At 39.9% G+C, this 6,265-nt stretch overlaps 1 long non-coding RNA gene across 2 annotated transcripts; it reads right to left on the reverse strand.

Annotated features, from left to right (window-relative positions):
- Positions 1-739: 739 nt before the first annotated feature.
- Positions 740-4,777, reverse strand: LOC104910259. 2 transcript variants are annotated; one of them, XR_792914.2, is made up of 3 exons: positions 4,687-4,777; positions 1,423-1,546; positions 740-812 (listed from the first exon to the last, which is right to left on the reverse strand). It is a non-coding gene; the product is annotated as an uncharacterized LOC104910259 (long non-coding RNA). The 2 variants fall into 2 exon arrangements; XR_004159382.1 differs by lacking the exon at positions 4,687-4,777 and adding an exon at positions 2,422-2,558.
- Positions 4,778-6,265: the final 1,488 nt, after the last annotated feature.

Consider the following 6,265-nt stretch of genomic DNA (forward strand, 5'->3'; position numbering starts at 1 on the left):
TTTGGTGTTAGGAAAGTAAACTGACACATACCTAGCATAGTTAAATAAAGCCTAGCTCAATATTCATAAATGATAGCTTTGTATGTAGAACCCTAGTTGGTAATTACAACCAGAACTATTCATTTCATTTTTAAGAAGTAGATACCTGTGAGTGCCATTTAGTCATTACTCAGAATTACTTGTTATCTTTGATGAACTTAGTCTGTGCTTGCATCTGGTAGACTGCATGCTAATGCCAATCAAGAGTGCAAATATGCAAAGAAAAAATATTTTGGATGTGAATTTTAAATACTCTTGGTATCATTTTCATTCCAGTTCCCATTGGATCAGGGACTGTAGTGGTGTGACTATGTGGCTCCCCTTGCCACACAACATTTATTTCCTGTAACCATGTTGAAGTGATAGCTGCCAGTGGTGGTTGTGATGGCTGCATTTGACTTAAGCAGATAACCAACTGTGGCAGTCATGATGGATGTGACTGGTTATGGTGGCTGCATCTGGATCAAAGTGATTTGTGGATAACAGACAACAACACGATAGCCAAGGGCTAATTTAAACAATATGTCTGCTTAGCCACTGGTCAATGTTCAAGAGAACACTGAAAGTTTGGAAGTTTGTTTGAAGAGAAGTTTGGAAGAATGTCCAACTCAAGCCAAATTTGAATGAAGCATGTATGTAAATACAACTATGAATAACTATGAAGTTGTATGCAAATATGACTATGAATCATTCTCCTTACCTGTACCTCTTATACAACAGTAGGTTGCATGACAGGATCTCCCCTTGACTAGGGACACCTCTCAAAGTTACACCTGTTGAAGAAATCTCTCATGCCTTGATGCCAAAAGATTCTTTGATATTACAGATCCTCAGGAAGTGACTAACAGCTTGCTAAACATTTCAAGCTTCACTAAGACCATATCTTTAATTGACTGTGCACATATAATCCCATAAAAATATAAGACATTGATCAAGTGTGGGACTCAGAGTGGAAATAGGCTTCTTATCTTTGTGGTTCAAGGAGTTTAGAAAGCAAGGAAGTCTACACTCTGAGTCTTAGGAGGGCCCAGATCTCTTGAATGAGTGGGCTTAACCCTATCCTCTATGCAATAAATAATGAAATGCACCTTGCCATCTCAGATTTTGTCAAATTGCTGTCTTACATTTGATTAAAATTTGTTAGATCACTACAATATATTGGTAAATATATTGCTGCTTTGCTCTTATGAATAAAGTGTATTACTCTTTCCATGGCAATACCCTCTTTAAAAATGCTACCACTGGGGCAAGAAGAAATATCACTATACTTAGAGAAGTCTGTCTCTATTCTTGTGACAAGAAATGCACTGTAAATGAGCATTTTTCCTATCCCTCAGTCTATTCCATTTGTTCTTATTCTCCTACCAATTTCAAGTCACTCACCCATATCCTGCGCATTAGGGCTGGTTAGAGCATACTATTCGTTTATCATACAGGAAATAGGCTGCTTCACTAGTCAGAGGTTTTTCAGGAAGGCGTCAGTTTTGGTGAGGCTTTTTCTGCAGGTCTGAAAAGTAGGAGAGAGCCAGAGTTTCAGGACAGCACTGTGATCACCAGGAATCACAGCTGCACACGTGCCAATTCAGAAATTTTCATTCCGAAAACACGCACTTTGACACACTTCCATTTTGTGCAAACAACAGAAACGGTTTGTTTTTATCATAGTAAAGAATGAAAACCAGCAGCAACAATAAGTGTCACAACCTGAAGAGCTGCCACAAAGCAGAAATGTCATCCTGCGGTCAAGATTTGGAGACATTTAGTTTGGAGATGTAACACAGCTTCTGAGACGAAGAGAAAAAAAGATGATGTAGCTGATTTTCTGCAATCAACTTCTATTTTCTCATATCCTTTTAGTTAAAGTATCTATTTTAAAGTTTCCTGTAGCGTCTGTTATCATCCCCTCTAGGTAACACAGAGGAAATTTTGAAACGCAAATACTCAATAATAATAATAATAAAAACAATAATAACAAACACGAATGTCAGGGAAGCAATTACTTCAATTTTGGCTTTGAAAAGCTCTCCTACTGAATCATTAAACAACCCTGGTTTTCTCTAACCTCAGTACATTTATCTGTAGGGAGATTAATGCTCTTTTGTTTGGGTCATTTTTCAAAATGTTTTCCTTTGTTTTCTGTTCATTTTTCTCAAGATGACTCCACCGTGATGTGATACCCGTTAGGACACTGGCTCCTCACCTCTGAAGAGATGGGTGAAAAGACTTTAGCCTTTCATATTTGCCTCTTACATTTATTCAGTCATAAACCACTGCACAGGAGCAAACAAAAAGCAGGAGGAAATGCAGAACTGGAGCAGAGACTCAGCGCAAGTAGTACAACTGCAAGGGAAACACTTTTTTATCTATCAAGCCTATTTAAACCTGCATTAGGTTGTCGTCTGAGGAGAAGTTGGTACTTGGCCCCACTTCTGCTGCTGTGGGCAGGTTTGGCATCTCACTCTGGCAACAGCTTTCTTCCTTCTTTGGAGGATGGCAGACCAGACAGTAGCTAGAAGAGAGCTATTTGCATAAAATGTGTTGCAAAAACTGGATTTCCAAACAAAGGCTTCTTTTAATGTATTTCTTCTATTTCAATAAAAGCACATTAAAAAAAAGATGGTTATTTGGAATTGTTACACATTACAGTGAATACAAATACACTCTTATAAATGAATAAAATGCTAAAGCTTCTTACGTTAAGATCTGTCACTCAGTCTCAGCTAAAGTTTATCCTCTTCAGAAACGTTTAAATTTTCTACTGAAATAAATATAAATCAGCACCTCATTCTAAGTCATTGAAATGGTGGTTTGCTTTGTTTCTCTTGACAAAAATCAGATGGGATCCAGTTGGCAAGCTTGCAGTGAATGCCTTAGTGGTCAGAATAATCACCTTTAATCATTTCAAGCCTAGAGCCATCCTGATACAAAAGGGGAAAATCCAGGCATTGCTGTCTCCACCTTCATGAGAAAAGCTCCATCTCGGGGTGTAATGCCACGACTATGACCCAAGAAAGTGGGGTCAGGGGGAATGATCAAGTAAGTCCAGCCCAGCCTGGAAATGTTCCTTGTCACAATGGGACTTTTCAGGATCAGGAGAGTGACTGCTGCCCTTCAGACAGCTTTAACCTTACTGTGGAGGTGCAGGGGAAGAAGAGTGATAAATGTGAGGTAATGCCTTGCTCCATACTGTGTGATGGGCTGTGCAATTAACTGGAGAAGCACTTACTGAGGAGCCTCAGAGAGCTAGTTCTGTGAAGCTGGCTGACAGGAAAAAGTGAATGTGTTATTTGTGATGGCTCACACCCAGGAAGATGGTCTCAATTTCTTTCCCAATGGGAATCTTTTACAGAAAGTCATAGCAAACATCAGGCCAGGTACTAGGCAGTTCTGAGGTTGCACTGTCCTCACATTTCAGAAATGGTGTGTATAGGCCATTTTGTTATTTACACTGGAAATCACAGCTTCCTACCAAAGGCTGAGGAGGGTAAATGAGATTTGTTAACACCTTGGGATTTCCTGCAGGGCTGAGGTCCATGCCCTGTGTGTGGGTGTTGATAGTGTTGCTGTATGACAAGAGAACGGCATATAGAGATCAAAATGATTGTTCAGCATGAATGTGATTTTTTACCATGGACTTTGCAGCATATACGAACCAACTATGGTCTTGTCATAAGAAAATGGGAGGAAAATCTATCAGCAAAAAAAGCACGTTAACAGATCTTTTCAAGTTTAGTTTCTACACTTTTGCTTGGCTAATTTTCAGTTATTGTAAGAGCTGAGAACTGCCTCTATTTGCTTCTCCCCCTGCTCTATCTCTCAGCTCTCTCTCCTCAAACTCTGCCAGGCTGAAACTGCTATGCTGGAGGTGCTTTTGGATCTGACTGCTTCCCAACAACATCTAGGGAAAAAGGAATCTGGACTTGGACCAGAAAACAGCAAATGGAAATGGGGAGATAAGCTACGTATTACAGACCAGTTGTTCTCAACCTCTTCTGTCCCCAACGGCCCCATGCAATCAGTTCTTGATTACCCATGCTCAGAGATGTAGGTTGGCTCATGTAAAATGTAACTAATGAAAACCATATGGCAATTAAACGATGAAAATATTCAGTAAAAATTATATCAGGGAAACAGCCAGTAAAACTTCTGAGAGCAGAGCACAATGGTCTCCAAGCTGACTCTGATTTGAGCTGTTAGGTCCACACTACTCCGTGCTATCAGCTTCTGGATAAAAGGAACTGTAGGAATCTCTTTGAGCAGGCTGATCATCTGCACCTCAGACAGCCTGCTCTGAAACAACACAGTTCCAAACAAAATGCAAGACCTCCTTTCTTCCTGCCTTTAAAGACAAATGATGATCACAGGCTTCTGAAATCTGTCCTGATCCGTATTATCTTCCCCTAGATGGTGGATAAACCAGTCGCTTGGCACAGAGCTATTCTAGTCTTCTTATTGACACAACTAAAAACCTCAGTTTTCTAATCTCTTACCCAGCAAAGTTCAGAGCAAGATCCAAGCCCTAGGTTTATTTATCCCATCATTGCCGTGATCAACTTTTCTTTACTGGGAACATAAACCTCTTCCTTCAACAATTATATTTCAAATCTGCTACAAGAATAATTAGGCTTAAAAAATTTTTAATCTCACCTTATTGTTTCCCTGTGGGCTTCCAAAAGAAAACAGCTCAGCTGCTATCCACTGCAGGTGAAGTTACTCAGTGATCAGCCCTGAGTGACAGTGCCTGCAATCACAACAGGTGAGCACCACTGAGAGCTTTGTTGTGAAACAGCCCAGCTGCTGAAATGAAGAACTCAGTACCACAGAAGAGTCAAAATATTGCAGTCTGATTAAATGAAAAGGTCAGGCTGTTAGCAGTTCATTGCTATACTACCAGGTTTCATAGTGAAAATGAAAGATGTTGCTCAACTAATATGCACAAGATTATCAAATACATCTGCACATTTACTGTCTTTATCCTGGCCTGTTAGATTTCAGCTCTCAGTAGAAGGAAACAAGAAATACTATCTCTTCAAACTGCTCCTCTTAGAAACTGCTGTTTGCGGGTAGTTTGATGAAAATACAAGAAAGCTATGTGTTTGGGAACACTGCATGTTACCCTACGGGATTACAAGTCTCTGTAGCGCATTGTGAAATCAGTGCTTAGCTTTCAGGAGCCTACAGAAAACCTCAGGGGGATCTTAGATACAAAATTGTTGGGAGCTTAAACAATAGTCAGGACTCTTGCAGATTCCCTATGTAATGGCTATAGGACATCACTTGTGTTGAAATCAGAAGTCATCTGATTCCCACCATACCACAGTAAAATTGTTGGAAGGATATTGTGTCTCTTCCTACCTGCAACAAACTGTCAGAGTATGCCTTTTGGTGACATCTAGTATGACATTAAATAATGTAATAGTAGGGGGAAAAGAGCTCCATAAATGTCAGAAATATAAAACCCCAAGGAATAATTTTGTGGGTTTACCGAGAATAAGTACCACCCATGCTAGATTGTTTTTTGATAGAATTACTAAATTAATGGATAGTAGAAATGAAATCTATTAAACAATTCTGAGCTTTCAGTAAGGTATTTGATATAGTGTGTCACAAAATCTTGTGTGAAAAATGAGTAGCCATCTGACCTGCAAAGTAAACATCATGAGAGTTGAGGATTGAATCAAGGACTTAAGAAGAGGGAAAGAAAGTTAAAAAATAAATGACAAACTAGAAGGAGGAATTTACTTTGGGCTCTTCAACATCCAGTGCTAGTTTCAGCCCCATTTTATGCATTTGGGAACTGTCAATGAGATGACAATGATTAGAAGATTCAGCTGAAATAGAAATCTAAGCAGGAATTGGTAGGAAGACGAGTTTCCTTTTGGCCTCAACTTATCTCAGTAGCAGCATCCTGTAGCCATCCCCAGAAAAACAAAGAAAACCTTATGTGCAAGGGAAGGGAAGATGAAGGGGAAGGCAGCATGCTAGATCACGTTTAATGAAGGCCTGGATTGGCAGGCCTTGGTGCAAAGACTGAAAGAAGACTTGGTGACCAGCTGGCCCTCAGCTTAGCTTCTCTCATTGTCCCTCGGGGCACACTCCAGGCATTGGTTTTCTTTTGCTTTCTCATTTCTCTGACAGCCTGCAAGGCTGAGAAGCCAGCAGAGATCTATAGAGGTGGGAATTGAAGAGAAATTAGCAACCCAACTCGCATACTGCACAAAAAGGG

This window comes from Meleagris gallopavo, chromosome 3, assembly GCF_000146605.3.
Source record: "Meleagris gallopavo isolate NT-WF06-2002-E0010 breed Aviagen turkey brand Nicholas breeding stock chromosome 3, Turkey_5.1, whole genome shotgun sequence".
Classification (NCBI taxonomy): domain Eukaryota; kingdom Metazoa; phylum Chordata; class Aves; order Galliformes; family Phasianidae; genus Meleagris; species Meleagris gallopavo.